The 23534-nt window shown below is 49.5% G+C and overlaps 11 non-coding genes across 11 annotated transcripts; 1 reads left to right on the top strand and 10 right to left on the bottom strand.

Moving 5' to 3' along the window:
* Positions 1–1603: 1603 nt before the first annotated feature.
* On the bottom strand, positions 1604–1677 carry TRNAN-GUU (transfer RNA asparagine (anticodon GUU)). Its single transcript has one exon. It is a non-coding gene; the product is annotated as a tRNA-Asn (tRNA).
* Positions 1678–4099: 2422 nt separating this feature from the next.
* Positions 4100–4173, bottom strand: TRNAN-GUU (transfer RNA asparagine (anticodon GUU)). Its single transcript has one exon. It is a non-coding gene; the product is annotated as a tRNA-Asn (tRNA).
* A 142-nt stretch (positions 4174–4315) lies between these two features.
* Positions 4316–4403, bottom strand: TRNAY-GUA (transfer RNA tyrosine (anticodon GUA)). The gene is given in 2 exon segments: positions 4316–4351; positions 4367–4403. It is a non-coding gene; the product is annotated as a tRNA-Tyr (tRNA).
* Positions 4404–6595: 2192 nt separating this feature from the next.
* Positions 6596–6669, bottom strand: TRNAN-GUU (transfer RNA asparagine (anticodon GUU)). Its single transcript has one exon. It is a non-coding gene; the product is annotated as a tRNA-Asn (tRNA).
* Positions 6670–6811: 142 nt separating this feature from the next.
* On the bottom strand, positions 6812–6899 carry TRNAY-GUA (transfer RNA tyrosine (anticodon GUA)). The gene is given in 2 exon segments: positions 6812–6847; positions 6863–6899. It is a non-coding gene; the product is annotated as a tRNA-Tyr (tRNA).
* Positions 6900–9091: 2192 nt separating this feature from the next.
* Positions 9092–9165, bottom strand: TRNAN-GUU (transfer RNA asparagine (anticodon GUU)). Its single transcript has one exon. It is a non-coding gene; the product is annotated as a tRNA-Asn (tRNA).
* A 142-nt stretch (positions 9166–9307) lies between these two features.
* Positions 9308–9395, bottom strand: TRNAY-GUA (transfer RNA tyrosine (anticodon GUA)). Its single transcript is given in 2 exon segments — positions 9308–9343; positions 9359–9395. It is a non-coding gene; the product is annotated as a tRNA-Tyr (tRNA).
* A 4688-nt stretch (positions 9396–14083) lies between these two features.
* On the bottom strand, positions 14084–14157 carry TRNAN-GUU (transfer RNA asparagine (anticodon GUU)). The gene has a single exon. It is a non-coding gene; the product is annotated as a tRNA-Asn (tRNA).
* A 142-nt stretch (positions 14158–14299) lies between these two features.
* Positions 14300–14387, bottom strand: TRNAY-GUA (transfer RNA tyrosine (anticodon GUA)). The gene is given in 2 exon segments: positions 14300–14335; positions 14351–14387. It is a non-coding gene; the product is annotated as a tRNA-Tyr (tRNA).
* A 379-nt stretch (positions 14388–14766) lies between these two features.
* On the top strand, positions 14767–14839 carry TRNAK-CUU (transfer RNA lysine (anticodon CUU)). Its single transcript has one exon. It is a non-coding gene; the product is annotated as a tRNA-Lys (tRNA).
* Positions 14840–21787: 6948 nt separating this feature from the next.
* On the bottom strand, positions 21788–21875 carry TRNAY-GUA (transfer RNA tyrosine (anticodon GUA)). The gene is given in 2 exon segments: positions 21788–21823; positions 21839–21875. It is a non-coding gene; the product is annotated as a tRNA-Tyr (tRNA).
* Between the last annotated feature and the right edge of the window lie 1659 nt (positions 21876–23534).

Genomic DNA, 23534 nt, shown 5'->3' with positions numbered 1-23534 from the left:
ACGGGGAATTATTTTCCAGCTGATCTTCCTAGTGCTCACTTGCTACGGCAGCAAATCCACCTTGCGCACGAGGGGGATCTGTCGAGTCAATGTCATGCGTGGCCTTAATTGGACAGAGCTAGCAGCATGCTTGCTGCGCAGCCTTGCGTTGGTGGTATAGTGGTGAGCATAGCTGCCTTCCAAGCAGTTGACCCGGGTTCGATTCCCGGCCAACGCAATCTCCTTCTTTGCGCCCTTGACAAAACACCACAGGGCCACAGCTCCTTCAACAAAGCTCCTAAGATGTCTTGCCTTAGCCACAACAGTGCAAATATTCTCCCGCATCCCAACAGGCTCCGGCCTCATGCTTTAACTCGCTCAAGGGGTACAGCATTATCCAGGGACAAGGTTCAGCCATTTCAACCACTGATTCACAAACAATCAACTCTGGCACGCACGGCATTGCTACGTATCTGGCTACCATTCTAACAGCCTCAACTGGCAAAGATAATGCACCATTTTCAAGAATGCTAAAGAATTTCTCAACAAGGAATGTACACTGAAGTCGGAGCCAGAACAAACAAGCATGCCCCATGATGTCATAGGCCTTTTCACTTGGATACACTTTGCGGAGGCTATTGACATTGTGGGAAACATCTGAAATGAGGTAAGCATATTCATGCTGTTCATTTGCCTAGCCCCCACCCATGTTCTGGAAAGCTCTCACAGCTTCCCGAAGGCGGGAAGAACTCTGGCAAACTCAAACAACATCAGAGAATCATCAGCAGACCTGACTAATCCATCGCAGCACTCTGTTAAGCACAATACCACACTGAATTTACCTGACAGCCTTTCTGGTAAGCAGAGGCCAACTATACAAATCCTAGCACATGACTAGGAGGGTGCTACCGTGACATCTCAGGAGGGCTTTGAAAGCTTGTGGCTACCCAGACTGGGTCTTGGTTAAAACCTCCGCAAGGTCAGGAAAACAAACTGGGGAGAAGCAGAACACTTGGAGAAATATAGTCATCCCGTATGGAACTGGAGTGTCGGAAAAAGTCAGAAGGATCTTTAAGAAACATTGCATCCCTGTGTACTTCAAGGCCAGCAATACACTGGGACACAAGCTTGTCCATCCACACTATCTGTATTCCACATGATTAACACCTCTATCCAGGCGATTTGACATCATTTGACACCTTTAACCATGTCAAACTAGGCACTATTAGCTATGCAGGCTTCCTGACACCCAACAAGGGGATGATATAACTTGAAAAAGGGCGCTTCCACAATTCTCACACCTCCCCTCCTGTTCTTGGACAATCAACATCTACACATTCCATGGGAATTGGACTAAACATCTTCAGGTGTGAATCGAAATGCTGGGGTTCCTTCCTGAGACTCATGGGAAGCAAAGAAGTGGCTTGACTAAACCATGAAAGATCTTCAAGATTGCAGAACAAGACCAATTGATTGCGCCGGATTACTAGTCCATTTTCAAGGAATGTCGCCAGGGAATGCTCAATTGGCAGCCGTGCGAGGCGAGCCAAAGGACACGCTTTGTCTTCCTAGGTCGGTGTCAGACATGGCAGCGGGCCGGGCTAAGCTAAGGAGAAATGGTGAGCGTCCCTGGGTGGGCTCGAACCACCAACCTTTCGGTTAACAGCCGAACGCGCTAACCGATTGCGCCACAGAGACCACACACGGAGCGTGCTTGAACTGGCCCGAAGGAGAAATGAAAGATCAACTCAAGGTGCCTAAAAAGCTTCCCAATTGCACATTTGTAGAGGCGAGGGATTGCCTTCTTTCTAAAAGGGAAAGACGCGGGGTAAAAAGCTCTTCCTTCGAGCCGGAATTGAACCAGCGACCTAAGGATTGCAACTATTATCTACTACAGTCCTCCGCTCTACCAGCTGAGCTATCGAGGGGAAGTCGGAGGAGTACGGTAACACGTGACCCCTTGAATGCAAAGCCAGTGCTGAACACTTCGCATTTGACCTTCTGGGTTGAGCTATTGTTTGCTGCCGCCTCGGCCGGAAACTGCAAATGCCTTGGCAGATGTTATGTGGGAGGCTACGGCTTGGCCTTTGGCTCAGAGAGAAAAGGGTTTGGAAACAGCCAGCGCATTTGCTTGGGATCCTCCAAAGTCACAGCAAAAATGGTGATGTACCCTGTGCCCTGACAGCAAGTGAGCAGAGTAGCACTTGGAAGCACGTTGACTTTAGCCAAAGGAATTGTGCCGAAAGCTAGGAACAAGGGCTCAGAGCCAGATAGCTGGAAGAGGCCTGGAAGAGGCAAAAGGCCATAGCCCGGCTAGCTCAGTCGGTAGAGCATGAGACTCTTAATCTCAGGGTCGTGGGCTCGAGCCCCACGTTGGGCGTGCGACACTGCCTCCTTTTGGCCCAGTGAAAGGCCTTTGCAAAACTTGGCACAACTCGGTCTCTCCAGTTCCATCATGCGCACTGCACAATCACACCTTTACCATATCTACTGGCTCCGCTTACCTTCTCTCCACGAACGGGGAATTATTTTCCAGCTGATCTTCCTAGTGCTCACTTGCTACGGCAGCAAATCCACCTTGCGCACGAGGGGGATCTGTCGAGTCAATGTCATGCGTGGCCTTAATTGGACAGAGCTAGCAGCATGCTTGCTGCGCAGCCTTGCGTTGGTGGTATAGTGGTGAGCATAGCTGCCTTCCAAGCAGTTGACCCGGGTTCGATTCCCGGCCAACGCAATCTCCTTCTTTGCGCCCTTGACAAAACACCACAGGGCCACAGCTCCTTCAACAAAGCTCCTAAGATGTCTTGCCTTAGCCACAACAGTGCAAATATTCTCCCGCATCCCAACAGGCTCCGGCCTCATGCTTTAACTCGCTCAAGGGGTACAGCATTATCCAGGGACAAGGTTCAGCCATTTCAACCACTGATTCACAAACAATCAACTCTGGCACGCACGGCATTGCTACGTATCTGGCTACCATTCTAACAGCCTCAACTGGCAAAGATAATGCACCATTTTCAAGAATGCTAAAGAATTTCTCAACAAGGAATGTACACTGAAGTCGGAGCCAGAACAAACAAGCATGCCCCATGATGTCATAGGCCTTTTCACTTGGATACACTTTGCGGAGGCTATTGACATTGTGGGAAACATCTGAAATGAGGTAAGCATATTCATGCTGTTCATTTGCCTAGCCCCCACCCATGTTCTGGAAAGCTCTCACAGCTTCCCGAAGGCGGGAAGAACTCTGGCAAACTCAAACAACATCAGAGAATCATCAGCAGACCTGACTAATCCATCGCAGCACTCTGTTAAGCACAATACCACACTGAATTTACCTGACAGCCTTTCTGGTAAGCAGAGGCCAACTATACAAATCCTAGCACATGACTAGGAGGGTGCTACCGTGACATCTCAGGAGGGCTTTGAAAGCTTGTGGCTACCCAGACTGGGTCTTGGTTAAAACCTCCGCAAGGTCAGGAAAACAAACTGGGGAGAAGCAGAACACTTGGAGAAATATAGTCATCCCGTATGGAACTGGAGTGTCGGAAAAAGTCAGAAGGATCTTTAAGAAACATTGCATCCCTGTGTACTTCAAGGCCAGCAATACACTGGGACACAAGCTTGTCCATCCACACTATCTGTATTCCACATGATTAACACCTCTATCCAGGCGATTTGACATCATTTGACACCTTTAACCATGTCAAACTAGGCACTATTAGCTATGCAGGCTTCCTGACACCCAACAAGGGGATGATATAACTTGAAAAAGGGCGCTTCCACAATTCTCACACCTCCCCTCCTGTTCTTGGACAATCAACATCTACACATTCCATGGGAATTGGACTAAACATCTTCAGGTGTGAATAGAAATGCTGGGGTTCCTTCCTGAGACTCATGGGAAGCAAAGAAGTGGCTTGACTAAACCATGAAAGATCTTCAAGATTGCAGAACAAGACCAATTGATTGCGCCGGATTACTAGTCCATTTTCAAGGAATGTCGCCAGTGAATGCTCAATTGGCAGCCGTGCGAGGCGAGCCAAAGGACACGCTTTGTCTTCCTAGGTCGGTGTCAGACATGGCAGCGGGCCGGGCTAAGCTAAGGAGAAAAGGTGAGCGTCCCTGGGTGGGCTCGAACCACCAACCTTTCGGTTAACAGCCGAACGCGCTAACCGATTGCGCCACAGAGACCACACACGGAGCGTGCTTGAACTGGCCCGAAGGAGAAATGAAAGATCAACTCAAGGTGCCTAAAAAGCTTCCCAATTGCACATTTGTAGAGGCGAGGGATTGCCTTCTTTCTAAAAGGGAGAGACGCGGGGTAAAAAGCTCTTCCTTCGAGCCGGAATTGAACCAGCGACCTAAGGATTGCTACTATTATCTACTACAGTCCTCCGCTCTACCAGCTGAGCTATCGAAGGGAAGTCGGAGGTGTGCGGTAACACGTGACCCCTTGAATGCAAAGCCAGTGCTGAACACTTCGCATTTGACCTTCTGGGTTGAGCTATTGTTTGCTGCCGCCTCGGCCGGAAACTGCAAATGCCTTGGCAGATGTTATGTGGGAGGCTACGGCTTGGCCTTTGGCTCAGAGAGAAAAGGGTTTGGAAACAGCCAGCGCATTTGCTTGGGATCCTCCAAAGTCACAGCAAAAATGGTGATGTACCCTGTGCCCTGACAGCAAGTGAGCAGAGTAGCACTTGGAAGCACGTTGACTTTAGCCAAAGGAATTGTGCCGAAAGCTAGGAAAAAGGGCTCAGAGCCAGATAGCTGGAAGAGGCCTGGAAGAGGCAAAAGGCCGTAGCCCGGCTAGCTCAGTCGGTAGAGCATGAGACTCTTAATCTCAGGGTCGTGGGTTCGAGCCCCACGTTGGGCGTGCGACAGTGCCTCTTTTTGGCCCAGTGAAAGGCCTTTGCAAAACTTGGCACAACTCGGTCTCTCCAGTTCCTTCATGCGCACTGCACAATCACACCTTTACCATATCTACTGGCTCCGCTTACCTTCTCTCCACGAACGGGGAATTATTTTCCAGCTGATCTTCCTAGTGCTCACTTGCTACGGCAGCAAATCCACCTTGCGCACGAGGGGGATCTGTCGAGTCAATGTCATGCGTGGCCTTAATTGGACAGAGCTAGCAGCATGCTTGCTGCGCAGCCTTGCGTTGGTGGTATAGTGGTGAGCATAGCTGCCTTCCAAGCAGTTGACCCGGGTTCGATTCCCGGCCAACGCAATCTCCTTCTTTGCGCCCTTGACAAAACACCACAGGGCCACAGCTCCTTCAACAAAGCTCCTAAGATGTCTTGCCTTAGCCACAACAGTGCAAATATTCTCCCGCATCCCAACAGGCTCCGGCCTCATGCTTTAACTCGCTCAAGGGGTACAGCATTATCCAGGGACAAGGTTCAGCCATTTCAACCACTGATTCACAAACAATCAACTCTGGCACGCACGGCATTGCTACGTATCTGGCTACCATTCTAACAGCCTCAACTGGCAAAGATAATGCACCATTTTCAAGAATGCTAAAGAATTTCTCAACAAGGAATGTACACTGAAGTCGGAGCCAGAACAAACAAGCATGCCCCATGATGTCATAGGCCTTTTCACTTGGATACACTTTGCGGAGGCTATTGACATTGTGGGAAACATCTGAAATGAGGTAAGCATATTCATGCTGTTCATTTGCCTAGCCCCCACCCATGTTCTGGAAAGCTCTCACAGCTTCCCGAAGGCGGGAAGAACTCTGGCAAACTCAAACAACATCAGAGAATCATCAGCAGACCTGACTAATCCATCGCAGCACTCTGTTAAGCACAATACCACACTGAATTTACCTGACAGCCTTTCTGGTAAGCAGAGGCCAACTATACAAATCCTAGCACATGACTAGGAGGGTGCTACCGTGACATCTCAGGAGGGCTTTGAAAGCTTGTGGCTACCCAGACTGGGTCTTGGTTAAAACCTCCGCAAGGTCAGGAAAACAAACTGGGGAGAAGCAGAACACTTGGAGAAATATAGTCATCCCGTATGGAACTGGAGTGTCGGAAAAAGTCAGAAGGATCTTTAAGAAACATTGCATCCCTGTGTACTTCAAGGCCAGCAATACACTGGGACACAAGCTTGTCCATCCACACTATCTGTATTCCACATGATTAACACCTCTATCCAGGCGATTTGACATCATTTGACACCTTTAACCATGTCAAACTAGGCACTATTAGCTATGCAGGCTTCCTGACACCCAACAAGGGGATGATATAACTTGAAAAAGGGCGCTTCCACAATTCTCACACCTCCCCTCCTGTTCTTGGACAATCAACATCTACACATTCCATGGGAATTGGACTAAACATCTTCAGGTGTGAATAGAAATGCTGGGGTTCCTTCCTGAGACTCATGGGAAGCAAAGAAGTGGCTTGACTAAACCATGAAAGATCTTCAAGATTGCAGAACAAGACCAATTGATTGCGCCGGATTACTAGTCCATTTTCAAGGAATGTCGCCAGTGAATGCTCAATTGGCAGCCGTGCGAGGCGAGCCAAAGGACACGCTTTGTCTTCCTAGGTCGGTGTCAGACATGGCAGCGGGCCGGGCTAAGCTAAGGAGAAAAGGTGAGCGTCCCTGGGTGGGCTCGAACCACCAACCTTTCGGTTAACAGCCGAACGCGCTAACCGATTGCGCCACAGAGACCACACACGGAGCGTGCTTGAACTGGCCCGAAGGAGAAATGAAAGATCAACTCAAGGTGCCTAAAAAGCTTCCCAATTGCACATTTGTAGAGGCGAGGGATTGCCTTCTTTCTAAAAGGGAGAGACGCGGGGTAAAAAGCTCTTCCTTCGAGCCGGAATTGAACCAGCGACCTAAGGATTGCTACTATTATCTACTACAGTCCTCCGCTCTACCAGCTGAGCTATCGAAGGGAAGTCGGAGGTGTACGGTAACACGTGACCCCTTGAATGCAAAGCCAGTGCTGAACACTTCGCATTTGACCTTCTGGGTTGAGCTATTGTTTGCTGCCGCCTCGGCCGGAAACTGCAAATGCCTTGGCAGATGTTATGTGGGAGGCTACGGCTTGGCCTTTGGCTCAGAGAGAAAAGGGTTTGGAAACAGCCAGCGCATTTGCTTGGGATCCTCCAAAGTCACAGCAAAAATGGTGATGTACCCTGTGCCCTGACAGCAAGTGAGCAGAGTAGCACTTGGAAGCACGTTGACTTTAGCCAAAGGAATTGTGCCGAAAGCTAGGAAAAAGGGCTCAGAGCCAGATAGCTGGAAGAGGCCTGGAAGAGGCAAAAGGCCGTAGCCCGGCTAGCTCAGTCGGTAGAGCATGAGACTCTTAATCTCAGGGTCGTGGGCTCGAGCCCCACGTTGGGCGTGCGACACTGCCTCTTTTTGGCCCAGTGAAAGGCCTTTGCAAAACTTGGCACAACTCGGTCTCTCCAGTTCCTTCATGCGCACTGCACAATCACACCTTTACCATATCTACTGGCTCCGCTTACCTTCTCTCCACGAACGGGGAATTATTTCCCAGCTGATCTTCCTAGTGCTCACTTGCTACGGCAGCAAATCCACCTTGCGCACGAGGGGGATCTGTCGAGTCAATGTCATGCGTGGCCTTAATTGGACAGAGCTAGCAGCATGCTTGCTGCGCAGCCTTGCGTTGGTGGTATAGTGGTGAGCATAGCTGCCTTCCAAGCAGTTGACCCGGGTTCGATTCCCGGCCAACGCAATCTCCTTCTTTGCGCCCTTGACAAAACACCACAGGGCCACAGCTCCTTCAACAAAGCTCCTAAGATGTCTTGCCTTAGCCACAACAGTGCAAATATTCTCCCGCATCCCAACAGGCTCCGGCCTCATGCTTTAACTCGCTCAAGGGGTACAGCATTATCCAGGGACAAGGTTCAGCCATTTCAACCACTGATTCACAAACAATCAACTCTGGCACGCACGGCATTGCTACGTATCTGGCTACCATTCTAACAGCCTCAACTGGCAAAGATAATGCACCATTTTCAAGAATGCTAAAGAATTTCTCAACAAGGAATGTACACTGAAGTCGGAGCCAGAACAAACAAGCATGCCCCATGATGTCATAGGCCTTTTCACTTGGATACACTTTGCGGAGGCTATTGACATTGTGGGAAACATCTGAAATGAGGTAAGCATATTCATGCTGTTCATTTGCCTAGCCCCCACCCATGTTCTGGAAAGCTCTCACAGCTTCCCGAAGGCGGGAAGAACTCTGGCAAACTCAAACAACATCAGAGAATCATCAGCAGACCTGACTAATCCATCGCAGCACTCTGTTAAGCACAATACCACACTGAATTTACCTGACAGCCTTTCTGGTAAGCAGAGGCCAACTATACAAATCCTAGCACATGACTAGGAGGGTGCTACCGTGACATCTCAGGAGGGCTTTGAAAGCTTGTGGCTACCCAGACTGGGTCTTGGTTAAAACCTCCGCAAGGTCAGGAAAACAAACTGGGGAGAAGCAGAACACTTGGAGAAATATAGTCATCCCGTATGGAACTGGAGTGTCGGAAAAAGTCAGAAGGATCTTTAAGAAACATTGCATCCCTGTGTACTTCAAGGCCAGCAATACACTGGGACACAAGCTTGTCCATCCACACTATCTGTATTCCACATGATTAACACCTCTATCCAGGCGATTTGACATCATTTGACACCTTTAACCATGTCAAACTAGGCACTATTAGCTATGCAGGCTTCCTGACACCCAACAAGGGGATGATATAACTTGAAAAAGGGCGCTTCCACAATTCTCACACCTCCCCTCCTGTTCTTGGACAATCAACATCTACACATTCCATGGGAATTGGACTAAACATCTTCAGGTGTGAATAGAAATGCTGGGGTTCCTTCCTGAGACTCATGGGAAGCAAAGAAGTGGCTTGACTAAACCATGAAAGATCTTCAAGATTGCAGAACAAGACCAATTGATTGCGCCGGATTACTAGTCCATTTTCAAGGAATGTCACCAGTGAATGCTCAATTGGCAGCCGTGCGAGGCGAGCCAAAGGACACGCTTTGTCTTCCTAGGTCGGTGTCAGACATGGCAGCGGGCCGGGCTAAGCTAAGGAGAAAAGGTGAGCGTCCCTGGGTGGGCTCGAACCACCAACCTTTCGGTTAACAGCCGAACGCGCTAACCGATTGCGCCACAGAGACCACACACGGAGCGTGCTTGAACTGGCCCGAAGGAGAAATGAAAGATCAACTCAAGGTGCCTAAAAAGCTTCCCAATTGCACATTTGTAGAGGCGAGGGATTGCCTTCTTTCTAAAAGGGAGAGACGCGGGGTAAAAAGCTCTTCCTTCGAGCCGGAATTGAACCAGCGACCTAAGGATTGCTACTATTATCTACTACAGTCCTCCGCTCTACCAGCTGAGCTATCGAAGGGAAGTCGGAGGTGTGCGGTAACACGTGACCCCTTGAATGCAAAGCCAGTGCTGAACACTTCGCATTTGACCTTCTAGGTTCAGCTATTGTTTGCTGCCGCCTCGGCCGGAAACTGCAAATGCCTTGGCAGATGTTATGTGGGAGGCTACGGCTTGGCCTTTGGCTCAGAGAGAAAAGGGTTTGGAAACAGCCAGCGCATTTGCTTGGGATCCTCCAAAGTCACAGCAAAAATGGTGATGTACCCTGTGCCCTGACAGCAAGTGAGCAGAGTAGCACTTGGAAGCACGTTGACTTTAGCCAAAGGAATTGTGCCGAAAGCTAGGAAAAAGGGCTCAGAGCCAGATAGCTGGAAGAGGCCTGGAAGAGGCAAAAGGCCGTAGCCCGGCTAGCTCAGTCGGTAGAGCATGAGACTCTTAATCTCAGGGTCGTGGGTTCGAGCCCCACGTTGGGCGTGCGACAGTGCCTCTTTTTGGCCCAGTGAAAGGCCTTTGCAAAACTTGGCACAACTCGGTCTCTCCAGTTCCTTCATGCGCACTGCACAATCACACCTTTACCATATCTACTGGCTCCGCTTACCTTCTCTCCACGAACGGGGAATTATTTTCCAGCTGATCTTCCTAGTGCTCACTTGCTACGGCAGCAAATCCACCTTGCGCACGAGGGGGATCTGTCGAGTCAATGTCATGCGTGGCCTTAATTGGACAGAGCTAGCAGCATGCTTGCTGCGCAGCCTTGCGTTGGTGGTATAGTGGTGAGCATAGCTGCCTTCCAAGCAGTTGACCCGGGTTCGATTCCCGGCCAACGCAATCTCCTTCTTTGCGCCCTTGACAAAACACCACAGGGCCACAGCTCCTTCAACAAAGCTCCTAAGATGTCTTGCCTTAGCCACAACAGTGCAAATATTCTCCCGCATCCCAACAGGCTCCGGCCTCATGCTTTAACTCGCTCAAGGGGTACAGCATTATCCAGGGACAAGGTTCAGCCATTTCAACCACTGATTCACAAACAATCAACTCTGGCACGCACGGCATTGCTACGTATCTGGCTACCATTCTAACAGCCTCAACTGGCAAAGATAATGCACCATTTTCAAGAATGCTAAAGAATTTCTCAACAAGGAATGTACACTGAAGTCGGAGCCAGAACAAACAAGCATGCCCCATGATGTCATAGGCCTTTTCACTTGGATACACTTTGCGGAGGCTATTGACATTGTGGGAAACATCTGAAATGAGGTAAGCATATTCATGCTGTTCATTTGCCTAGCCCCCACCCATGTTCTGGAAAGCTCTCACAGCTTCCCGAAGGCGGGAAGAACTCTGGCAAACTCAAACAACATCAGAGAATCATCAGCAGACCTGACTAATCCATCGCAGCACTCTGTTAAGCACAATACCACACTGAATTTACCTGACAGCCTTTCTGGTAAGCAGAGGCCAACTATACAAATCCTAGCACATGACTAGGAGGGTGCTACCGTGACATCTCAGGAGGGCTTTGAAAGCTTGTGGCTACCCAGACTGGGTCTTGGTTAAAACCTCCGCAAGGTCAGGAAAACAAACTGGGGAGAAGCAGAACACTTGGAGAAATATAGTCATCCCGTATGGAACTGGAGTGTCGGAAAAAGTCAGAAGGATCTTTAAGAAACATTGCATCCCTGTGTACTTCAAGGCCAGCAATACACTGGGACACAAGCTTGTCCATCCACACTATCTGTATTCCACATGATTAACACCTCTATCCAGGCGATTTGACATCATTTGACACCTTTAACCATGTCAAACTAGGCACTATTAGCTATGCAGGCTTCCTGACACCCAACAAGGGGATGATATAACTTGAAAAAGGGCGCTTCCACAATTCTCACACCTCCCCTCCTGTTCTTGGACAATCAACATCTACACATTCCATGGGAATTGGACTAAACATCTTCAGGTGTGAATAGAAATGCTGGGGTTCCTTCCTGAGACTCATGGGAAGCAAAGAAGTGGCTTGACTAAACCATGAAAGATCTTCAAGATTGCAGAACAAGACCAATTGATTGCGCCGGATTACTAGTCCATTTTCAAGGAATGTCGCCAGGGAATGCTCAATTGGCAGCCGTGCGAGGCGAGCCAAAGGACACGCTTTGTCTTCCTAGGTCGGTGTCAGACATGGCAGCGGGCCGGGCTAAGCTAAGGAGAAAAGGTGAGCGTCCCTGGGTGGGCTCGAACCACCAACCTTTCGGTTAACAGCCGAACGCACTAACCGATTGCGCCACAGAGACCACACACGGAGCGTGCTTGAACTGGCCCGAAGGAGAAATGAAAGATCAACTCAAGGTGCCTAAAAAGCTTCCCAATTGCACATTTGTAGAGGCGAGGGATTGCCTTCTTTCTAAAAGGGAGAGACGCGGGGTAAAAAGCTCTTCCTTCGAGCCAGAATTGAACCAGCGACCTAAGGATTGCTACTATTATCTACTACAGTCCTCCGCTCTACCAGCTGAGCTATCGAAGGGAAGTTGGAGGTGTACGGTAACACGTGACCCCTTGAATGCAAAGCCAGTGCTGAACACTTCGCATTTGACCTTCTGGGTTCAGCTATTGTTTGCTGCCGCCTCGGCCGGAAACTGCAAATGCCTTGGCAGATGTTATGTGGGAGGCTACGGCTTGGCCTTTGGCTCAGAGAGAAAAGGGTTTGGAAACAGCCAGCGCATTTGCTTGGGATCCTCCAAAGTCACAGCAAAAATGGTGATGTACCCTGTGCCCTGACAGCAAGTGAGCAGAGTAGCACTTGGAAGCACGTTGACTTTAGCCAAAGGAATTGTGCCGAAAGCTAGGAACAAGGGCTCAGAGCCAGATAGCTGGAAGAGGCCTGGAAGAGGCAAAAGGCTGTAGCCCGGCTAGCTCAGTCAGTAGAGCATGAGACTCTTAATCTCAGGGTCGTGGGTTCGAGCCCCACGTTGGGCGTGCGACAGTGCCTCTTTTTGGCCCAGTGAAAGGCCTTTGCAAAACTTGGCACAACTCGGTCTCTCCAGTTCCTTCATGCGCACTGCACAATCACACCTTTACCATATCTACTGGCTCCGCTTACCTTCTCTCCACGAACGGGGAATTATTTTCCAGCTGATCTTCCTAGTGCTCACTTGCTACGGCAGCAAATCCACCTTGCGCACGAGGGGGATCTGTCGAGTCAATGTCATGCGTGGCCTTAATTGGACAGAGCTAGCAGCATGCTTGCTGCGCAGCCTTGCGTTGGTGGTATAGTGGTGAGCATAGCTGCCTTCCAAGCAGTTGACCCGGGTTCGATTCCCAGCCAACGCAATCTCCTTCTTTGCGCCCTTGACAAACCACCACAGGGCCACAGCTCCTTCAACAAAGCTCCTAAGATGTCTTGCCTTAGCCACAACAGTGCAAATATTCTCCCGCATCCCAACAGGCTCTGGCCTCATGCTTTAACTCGCTCAAGGGGTACAGCATTATCCAGGGACAAGGTTCAGCCATTTCAACCACTGATTCACAAACAATCAACTCTGGCACGCACGGCATTGCTACGTATCTGGCTACCATTCTAACAGCCTCAACTGGCAAAGATAATGCACCATTTTCAAGAATGCTAAAGAATTTCTCAACAAGGAATGTACACTGAAGTCGGAGCCAGAACAAACAAGCATGCCCCATGATGTCATAGGCCTTTTCACTTGGATACACTTTGCGGAGGCTATTGACATTGTGGGAAACATCTGAAATGAGGTAAGCATATTCATGCTGTTCATTTGCCTAGCCCCCACCCATGTTCTGGAAAGCTCTCACAGCTTCCCGAAGGCGGGAAGAACTCTGGCAAACTCAAACAACATCAGAGAATCATCAGCAGACCTGACTAATCCATCGCAGCACTCTGTTAAGCACAATACCACACTGAATTTACCTGACAGCCTTTCTGGTAAGCAGAGGCCAACTATACAAATCCTAGCACATGACTAGGAGGGTGCTACCGTGACATCTCAGGAGGGCTTTGAAAGCTTGTGGCTACCCAGACTGGGTCTTGGTTAAAACCTCCGCAAGGTCAGGAAAACAAACTGGGGAGAAGCAGAACACTTGGAGAAATATAGTCATCCCGTATGGAACTGGAGTGTCGGAAAAAGTCAGAAGGATCTTTAAGAAACATTGCATCCCTGTGTACTTCAAGGCCAGCAATACACTGGGACACAAGCTTGTCCATCCACACTATCTGTATTCCACATGATTAACACCTCTATCCAGGCGATTTGACATCATTTGACACCTTTAACCATGTCAAACTAGGCACTATTAGCTATGCAGGCTTCCTGACACCCAACAAGGGGATGATATAACTTGAAAAAGGGCGCTTCCACAATTCTCACACCTCCCCTCCTGTTCTTGGACAATCAACATCTACACATTCCATGGGAATTGGACTAAACATCTTCAGGTGTGAATAGAAATGCTGGGGTTCCTTCCTGAGACTCATGGGAAGCAAAGAAGTGGCTTGACTAAACCATGAAAGATCTTCAAGATTGCAGAACAAGACCAATTGATTGCGCCGGATTACTAGTCCATTTTCAAGGAATGTCGCCAGTGAATGCTCAATTGGCAGCCGTGCGAGGCGAGCCAAAGGACACACTTTGTCTTCCTAGGTCGGTGTCAGACATGGCAGCGGGCCGGGCTAAGCTAAGGAGAAAAGGTGAGCGTCCCTGGGTGGGCTCGAACCACCAACCTTTCGGTTAACAGCCGAACGCGCTAACCGATTGCGCCACAGAGACCACACACGGAGCGTGCTTGAACTGGCCCGAAGGAGAAATGAAAGATCAACTCAAGGTGCCTAAAAAGCTTCCCAATTGCACATTTGTAGAGGCGAGGGATTGCCTTCTTTCTAAAAGGGAGAGACGCGGGGTAAAAAGCTCTTCCTTCGAGCCGGAATTGAACCAGCGACCTAAGGATTGCTACTATTATCTACTACAGTCCTCCGCTCTACCAGCTGAGCTATCGAAGGGAAGTCGGAGGTGTGCGGTAACACGTGACCCCTTGAATGCAAAGCCAGTGCTGAACACTTCGCATTTGACCTTCTGGGTTCAGCTATTGTTTGCTGCCGCCTCGGCCGGAAACTGCAAATGCCTTGGCAGATGTTATGTGGGAGGCTACGGCTTGGCCTTTGGCTCAGAGAGAAAAGGGTTTGGAAACAGCCAGCGCATTTGCTTGGGATCCTCCAAAGTCACAGCAAAAATGGTGATGTACCCTGTGCCCTGACAGCAAGTGAGCAGAGTAGCACTTGGAAGCACGTTGACTTTAGCCAAAGGAATTGTGCCGAAAGCTAGGAAAAAGGGCTCAGAGCCAGATAGCTGGAAGAGGCCTGGAAGAGGCAAAAGGCCGTAGCCCGGCTAGCTCAGTCGGTAGAGCATGAGACTCTTAATCTCAGGGTCGTGGGTTCGAGCCCCACGTTGGGCGTGCGACACTGCCTCTTCTTGGCCCAGTGAAAGGCCTTTGCAAAACTTGGCACAACTCGGTCTCTCCAGTTCCTTCATGCGCACTGCACAATCACACCTTTACCATATCTACTGGCTCCGCTTACCTTCTCTCCACGAACGGGGAATTATTTTCCAGCTGATCTTCCTAGTGCTCACTTGCTACGGCAGCAAATCCACCTTGCGCACGAGGGGGGTCTGTCGAGTCAATGTCATGCGTGGCCTTAATTGGACAGAGCTAGCAGCATGCTTGCTGCGCAGCCTTGCGTTGGTGGTATAGTGGTGAGCATAGCTGCCTTCCAAGCAGTTGACCCGGGTTCGATTCCCAGCCAACGCAATCTCCTTCTTTGCGCCCTTGACAAAACACCACAGGGCCACAGCTCCTTCAACAAAGCTCCTAAGATGTCTTGCCTTAGCCACAACAGTGCAAATATTCTCCCGCATCCCAACAGGCTCCGGCCTCATGCTTTAACTCGCTCAAGGGGTACAGCATTATCCAGGGACAAGGTTCAGCCATTTCAACCACTGATTCACAAACAATCAACTCTGGCACGCACGGCATTGCTACGTATCTGGCTACCATTCTAACAGCCTCAACTGGCAAAGATAATGCACCATTTTCAAGAATGCTAAAGAATTTCTCAACAAGGAATGTACACTGAAGTCGGAGCCAGAACAAACAAGCATGCCCCATGATGTCATAGGCCTTTTCACTTGGATACACTTTGCGGAGGCTATTGACATTGTGGGAAACATCTGAAATGAGGTAAGCATATTCATGCTGTTCATTTGCCTAGCCCCCACCCATGTTCTGGAAAGCTCTCACAGCTTCCCGAAGGCGGGAAGAACTCTGGCAAACTCAAACAACATCAGAGAATCATCAGCAGACCTGACTAATCCATCGCAGCACTCTGTTAAGCACAATACCACACTGAATTTACCTGACAGCCTTTCTGGTAAGCAGAGGCCAACTATACAAATCCTAGCACATGACTAGGAGGGTGCTACCGTGACATCTCAGGAGGGCTTTGAAAGCTTGTGGCTACCCAGACTGGGTCTTGGTTAAAACCTCCGCAAGGTCAGGAAAACAAACTGGGGAGAAGCAGAACACTTGGAGAAATATAGTCATCCCGTATGGAACTGGAGTGTCGGAAAAAGTCAGAAGGATCTTTAAGAAACATTGCATCCCTGTGTACTTCAAGGCCAGCAATACACTGGGACACAAGCTTGTCCATCCACACTATCTGTATTCCACATGATTAACACCTCTATCCAGGCGATTTGACATCATTTGACACCTTTAACCATGTCAAACTAGGCACTATTAGCTATGCAGGCTTCCTGACACCCAACAAGGGGATGATATAACTTGAAAAAGGGCGCTTCCACAATTCTCACACCTCCCCTCCTGTTCTTGGACAATCAACATCTACACATTCCATGGGAATTGGACTAAACATCTTCAGGTGTGAATAGAAATGCTGGGGTTCCTTCCTGAGACTCATGGGAAGCAAAGAAGTGGCTTGACTAAACCATGAAAGATCTTCAAGATTGCAGAACAAGACCAATTGATTGCGCCGGATTACTAGTCCATTTTCAAGGAATGTCGCCAGTGAATGCTCAATTGGCAGCCGTGCGAGGCGAGCCAAAGGACACGCTTTGTCTTCCTAGGTCGGTGTCAGACATGGCAGCGGGCCGGGCTAAGCTAAGGAGAAAAGGTGAGCGTCCCTGGGTTGGCTCAAACCACCAACCTTTCGGTTAACAGCCGAACGCGCTAACCGATTGCGCCACAGAGACCACACACAGAGCGTTCTTGAACTGGCCCGAAGGAGAAATGAAAGATCAACTCAAGGTGCCTAAAAAGCTTCCCAATTGCACATTTGTAGAGGCGAGGGATTGCCTTCTTTCTAAAAGGGAGAGACGCGGGGTAAAAAGTTCTTCCTTCGACCCGGAATTGAACCAGCGACCTAAGGATTGCTACTATTATCTACTACAGTCCTCCGCTCTACCAGCTGAGCTATCGAAGGGAAGTCGGAGGTGTGCGGTAACACGTGACCCCTTGAATGCAAAGCCAGTGCTGAACACTTCGCATTTGACCTTCTGAGTTCAGCTATTGTTTGCTGCCGCCTCGGCCGGAAACTGCAAATGCCTTGGCAGATGTTATGTGGGAGGCTACGGCTTGGCCTTTGGCTCAGAGAGAAAAGGGTTTGGAAACAGCCAGCGCATTTGCTTGGGATCCTCCAAAGTCACAGCAAAAATGGTGATGTACCCTGTGCCCTGACAGCAAGTGAGCAGAGTAGCACTTGGAAGCACGTTGACTTTAGCCAAAGGAATTGTGCCGAAAGCTAGGAACAAGGGCTCAGAGCCAGATAGCTGGAAGAGGCCTGGAAGAGGCAAAAGGCCGTAGCCCGGCTAGCTCAGTCGGTAGAGCATGAGACTCTTAATCTCAGGGTCGTGGGTTCAAGCCCCACATTGGGCGTGCGACACTGCCTCCTTTTGGCCCAGTGAAAGGCCTTTGCAAAACTTGGCACAACTCGGTCTCTCCAGTTCCTTCATGCGCACTGCACAATCACACCTTTACCATATCTACTGGCTCCGCTTACCTTCTCTCCACGAACGGGGAATTATTTTCCAGCTGATCTTCCTAGTGCTCACTTGCTACGGCAGCAAATCCACCTTGCGCACGAGGGGGATCTGTCGAGTCAATGTCATGCGTGGCCTTAATTGGACAGAGCTAGCAGCATGCTTGCTGCACAGCCTTGCGTTGGTGGTATAGTGGTGAGCATAGCTGCCTTCCAAGCAGTTGACCCGGGTTCGATTCCCGGCCAACGCAATCTCCTTCTTTGCGCCCTTGACAAAACACCACAGGGCCACAGCTCCTTCAACAAAGCTCCTAAGATGTCTTGCCTTAGCCACAACAGTGCAAATATTCTCCCGCATCCCAACAGGCTCCGGCCTCATGCTTTAACTCGCTCAAGGGGTACAGCATTATCCAGGGACAAGGTTCAGCCATTTCAACCACTGATTCACAAACAATCAACTCTGGCACGCACGGCATTGCTACGTATCTGGCTACCATTCTAACAGCCTCAACTGGCAAAGATAATGCACCATTTTCAAGAATGCTAAAGAATTTCTCAACAAGGAATGTACACTGAAGTCGGAGCCAGAACAAACAAGCATGCCCCATGATGTCATAGGCCTTTTCACTTGGATACACTTTGCGGAGGCTATTGACATTGTGGGAAACATCTGAAATGAGGTAAGCATATTCATGCTGTTCATTTGCCTAGCCCCCACCCATGTTCTGGAAAGCTCTCACAGCTTCCCGAAGGCGGGAAGAACTCTGGCAAACTCAAACAACATCAGAGAATCATCAGCAGACCTGACTAATCCATCGCAGCACTCTGTTAAGCACAATACCACACTGAATTTACCTGACAGCCTTTCTGGTAAGCAGAGGCCAACTATACAAATCCTAGCACATGACTAGGAGGGTGCTACCGTGACATCTCAGGAGGGCTTTGAAAGCTTGTGGCTACCCAGACTGGGTCTTGGTTAAAACCTCCGCAAGGTCAGGAAAACAAACTGGGGAGAAGCAGAACACTTGGAGAAATATAGTCATCCCGTATGGAACTGGAGTGTCGGAAAAAGTCAGAAGGATCTTTAAGAAACATTGCATCCCTGTGTACTTCAAGGCCAGCAATACACTGGGACACAAGCTTGTCCATCCACACTATCTGTATTCCACATGATTAACACCTCTATCCAGGCGATTTGACATCATTTGACACCTTTAACCATGTCAAACTAGGCACTATTAGCTATGCAGGCTTCCTGACACCCAACAAGGGGATGATATAACTTGAAAAAGGGCGCTTCCACAATTCTCACACCTCCCCTCCTGTTCTTGGACAATCAACATCTACACATTCCATGGGAATTGGACTAAACATCTTCAGGTGTGAATAGAAATGCTGGGGTTCCTTCCTGAGACTCATGGGAAGCAAAGAAGTGGCTTGACTAAACCATGAAAGATCTTCAAGATTGCAGAACAAGACCAATTGATTGCGCCGGATTACTAGTCCATTTTCAAGGAATGTCGCCAGTGAATGCTCAATTGGCAGCCGTGCGAGGCGAGCCAAAGGACACGCTTTGTCTTCCTAGGTCGGTGTCAGACATGGCAGCGGGCCGGGCTAAGCTAAGGAGAAAAGGTGAGCGTCCCTGGGTGGGCTCAAACCACCAACCTTTCGGTTAACAGCCGAACGCGCTAACCGATTGCGCCACAGAGACCACACACGGAGCGTGCTTGAACTGGCCCGAAGGAGAAATGAAAGATCAACTCAAGGTGCCTAAAAAGCTTCCCAATTGCACATTTGTAGAGGCGAGGGATTGCCTTCTTTCTAAAAGGGAGAGACGCGGGGTAAAAAGCTCTTCCTTCGAGCCGGAATTGAACCAGCGACCTAAGGATTGCTACAATTATCTACTACAGTTCTCCGCTCTACCAGCTGAGCTATCGAAGGGAAGTCGGAGGTGTGCGGTAACACGTGACCCCTTGAATGCAAAGCCAGTGCTGAACACTTCGCATTTGACCTTCTGGGTTCAGCTATTGTTTGCTGCCGCCTCGGCCGGAAACTGCAAATGCCTTGGCAGATGTTATGTGGGAGGCTACGGCTTGGCCTTTGGCTCAGAGAGAAAAGGGTTTGGAAACAGCCAGCGCATTTGCTTGGGATCCTCCAAAGTCACAGCAAAAATGGTGATGTACCCTGTGCCCTGACAGCAAGTGAGCAGAGTAGCACTTGGAAGCACGTTGACTTTAGCCAAAGGAATTGTGCCGAAAGCTAGGAACAAGGGCTCAGAGCCAGATAGCTGGAAGAGGCCTGGAAGAGGCAAAAGGCCGTAGCCCGGCTAGCTCAGTCGGTAGAGCATGAGACTCTTAATCTCAGGGTCGTGGGTTCAATCCCCACGTTGGGCGTGCGACACTGCCTCTCTTTGGCCCAGTGAAAGGCCTTTGCAAAACTTGGCACAACTCGGTCTCTCCAGTTCCTTCATGCGCACTGCACAATCACACCTTTACCATATCTACTGGCTCCGCTTACCTTCTCTCCACGAACGGGGAATTATTTTCCAGCTGATCTTCCTAGTGCTCACTTGCTACGGCAGCAAATCCACCTTGCGCACGAGGGGGATCTGTCGAGTCAATGTCATGCGTGGCCTTAATTGGACAGAGCTAGCAGCATGCTTGCTGCGCAGCCTTGCGTTGGTGGTATAGTGGTGAGCATAGCTGCCTTCCAAGCAGTTGACCCGGGTTCGATTCCCAGCCAACGCAATCTCCTTCTTTGCGCCCTTGACAAAACACCACAGGGCCACAGCTCCTTCAACAAAGCTCCTAAGATGTCTTGCCTTAGCCACAACAGTGCAAATATTCTCCCGCATCCCAACAGGCTCCGGCCTCATGCTTTAACTCGCTCAAGGGGTACAGCATTATCCAGGGACAAGGTTCAGCCATTTCAACCACTGATTCACAAACAATCAACTCTGGCACGCACGGCATTGCTACGTATCTGGCTACCATTCTAACAGCCTCAACTGGCAAAGATAATGCACCATTTTCAAGAATGCTAAAGAATTTCTCAACAAGGAATGTACACTGAAGTCGGAGCCAGAACAAACAAGCATGCCCCATGATGTCATAGGCCTTTTCACTTGGATACACTTTGCGGAGGCTATTGACATTGTGGGAAACATCTGAAATGAGGTAAGCATATTCATGCTGTTCATTTGCCTAGCCCCCACCCATGTTCTGGAAAGCTCTCACAGCTTCCCGAAGGCGGGAAGAACTCTGGCAAACTCAAACAACATCAGAGAATCATCAGCAGACCTGACTAATCCATCGCAGCACTCTGTTAAGCACAATACCACACTGAATTTACCTGACAGCCTTTCTGGTAAGCAGAGGCCAACTATACAAATCCTAGCACATGACTAGGAGGGTGCTACCGTGACATCTCAGGAGGGCTTTGAAAGCTTGTGGCTACCCAGACTGGGTCTTGGTTAAAACCTCCGCAAGGTCAGGAAAACAAACTGGGGAGAAGCAGAACACTTGGAGAAATATAGTCATCCCGTATGGAACTGGAGTGTCGGAAAAAGTCAGAAGGATCTTTAAGAAACATTGCATCCCTGTGTACTTCAAGGCCAGCAATACACTGGGACACAAGCTTGTCCATCCACACTATCTGTATTCCACATGATTAACACCTCTATCCAGGCGATTTGACATCATTTGACACCTTTAACCATGTCAAACTAGGCACTATTAGCTATGCAGGCTTCCTGACACCCAACAAGGGGATGATATAACTTGAAAAAGGGCGCTTCCACAATTCTCACACCTCCCCTCCTGTTCTTGGACAATCAACATCTACACATTCCATGGGAATTGGACTAAACATCTTCAGGTGTGAATAGAAATGCTGGGGTTCCTTCCTGAGACTCATGGGAAGCAAAGAAGTGGCTTGACTAAACCATGAAAGATCTTCAAGATTGCAGAACAAGACCAATTGATTGCGCCGGATTACTAGTCCATTTTCAAGGAATGTCGCCAGTGAATGCTCAATTGGCAGCCGTGCGAGGCGAGCCAAAGGACACGCTTTGTCTTCCTAGGTCGGTGTCAGACATGGCAGCGGGCCGGGCTAAGCTAAGGAGAAAAGGTGAGCGTCCCTGGGTGGGCTCAAACCACCAACCTTTCGGTTAACAGCCGAACGCGCTAACCGATTGCGCCACAGAGACCACACACGGAGCGTGCTTGAACTGGCCCGAAGGAGAAATGAAAGATCAACTCAAGGTGCCTAAAAAGCTTCCCAATTGCACATTTGTAGAGGCGAGGGATTGCCTTCTTTCTAAAAGGGAGAGACGCGGGGTAAAAAGCTCTTCCTTCGAGCCGGAATTGAACCAGCGACCTAAGGATTGCTACAATTATCTACTACAGTCCTCCGCTCTACCAGCTGAGCTATCGAAGGGAAGTCGGAGGTGTGCGGTAACACGTGACCCCTTGAATGCAAAGCCAGTGCTGAACACTTCGCATTTGACCTTCTGGGTTCAGCTATTGTTTGCTGCCGCCTCGGCCGGAAACTGCAAATGCCTTGGCAGATGTTATGTGGGAGGCTACGGCTTGGCCTTTGGCTCAGAGATAAAAGAATTTGGAAACAGCCAGCGCATTTGCTTGGGATCCTCCAAAGTCACAGCAAAAATGGTGATGTACCCTGTGCCCTGACAGCAAGTGAGCAGAGTAGCACTTGGAAGCACGTTGACTTTAGCCAAAGGAATTGTGCCGAAAGCTAGGAAAAAGGGCTCAGAGCCAGATAGCTGGAAGAGGCCTGGAAGAGGCAAAAGGCCGTAGCCCGGCTAGCTCAGTCGGTAGAGCATGAGACTCTTAATCTCAGGGTCATGGGTTCGAGCCCCACGTTGGGCGTGCGACACTGCCTCCTTTTGGCCCAGTGAAAGGCCTTTGCAAAACTTGGCACAACTCGGTCTCTCCAGTTCCTTCATGCGCACTGCACAATCACACCTTTACCATATCTACTGGCTCCGCTTACCTTCTCTCCACGAACGGGGAATTATTTTCCAGCTGATCTTCCTAGTGCTCACTTGCTACAGCAGCAAATCCACCTTGCGCACGAGGGGGATCTGTCGAGTCAATGTCATGCGTGGCCTTAATTGGACAGAGCTAGCAGCATGCTTGCTGCGCAGCCTTGCGTTGGTGGTATAGTGGTGAGCATAGCTGCCTTCCAAGCAGTTGACCCGAGTTCGATTCCCGGCCAACGCAATCTCCTTCTTTGCGCCCTTGACAAAACACCACAGGGCCACAGCTCCTTCTACAAAGCTCCTAAGATGTCTTGCCTTAGCCACAACAGTGCAAATATTCTCCCGCATCCCAACAGGCTCCGGCCTCATGCTTTAACTCGCTCAAGGGGTACAGCATTATCCAGGGACAAGGTTCAGCCATTTCAACCACTGATTCACAAACAATCAACTCTGGCACGCACAGCATTGCTACGTATCTGGCTACCATTCTAACAGCCTCAACTGGCAAAGATAATGCACCATTTTCAAGAATGCTAAAGAATTTCTCAACAAGGAATGTACACTGAAGTCGGAGCCAGAACAAACAAGCATGCCCCATGATGTCATAGGCCTTTTCACTTGGATACACTTTGCGGAGGCTATTGACATTGTGGGAAACATCTGAAATGAGGTAAGCATATTCATGCTGTTCATTTGCCTAGCCCCCACCCATGTTCTGGAAAGCTCTCACAGCTTCCCGAAGGCGGGAAGAACTCTGGCAAACTCAAACAACATCAGAGAATCATCAGCAGACCTGACTAATCCATCGCAGCACTCTGTTAAGCACAATACCACACTGAATTTACCTGACAGCCTTTCTGGTAAGCAGAGGCCAACTATACAAATCCTAGCACATGACTAGGAGGGTGCTACCGTGACATCTCAGGAGGGCTTTGAAAGCTTGTGGCTACCCAGACTGGGTCTTGGTTAAAACCTCCGCAAGGTCAGGAAAACAAACTGGGGAGAAGCAGAACACTTGGAGAAATATAGTCATCCCGTATGGAACTGGAGTGTCGGAAAAAGTCAGAAGGATCTTTAAGAAACATTGCATCCCT

The sequence above is a fragment of the Staurois parvus genome, unplaced genomic scaffold (assembly GCF_062004578.1).
Source record: "Staurois parvus isolate SC_StPar_1 unplaced genomic scaffold, SC_StPar_1.0 ptg000860l, whole genome shotgun sequence".
Classification (NCBI taxonomy): domain Eukaryota; kingdom Metazoa; phylum Chordata; class Amphibia; order Anura; family Ranidae; genus Staurois; species Staurois parvus.
The sequence above is the reverse complement of the archived record's forward strand: the minus strand, read 5'-3'. Positions and strand labels throughout refer to the sequence as shown.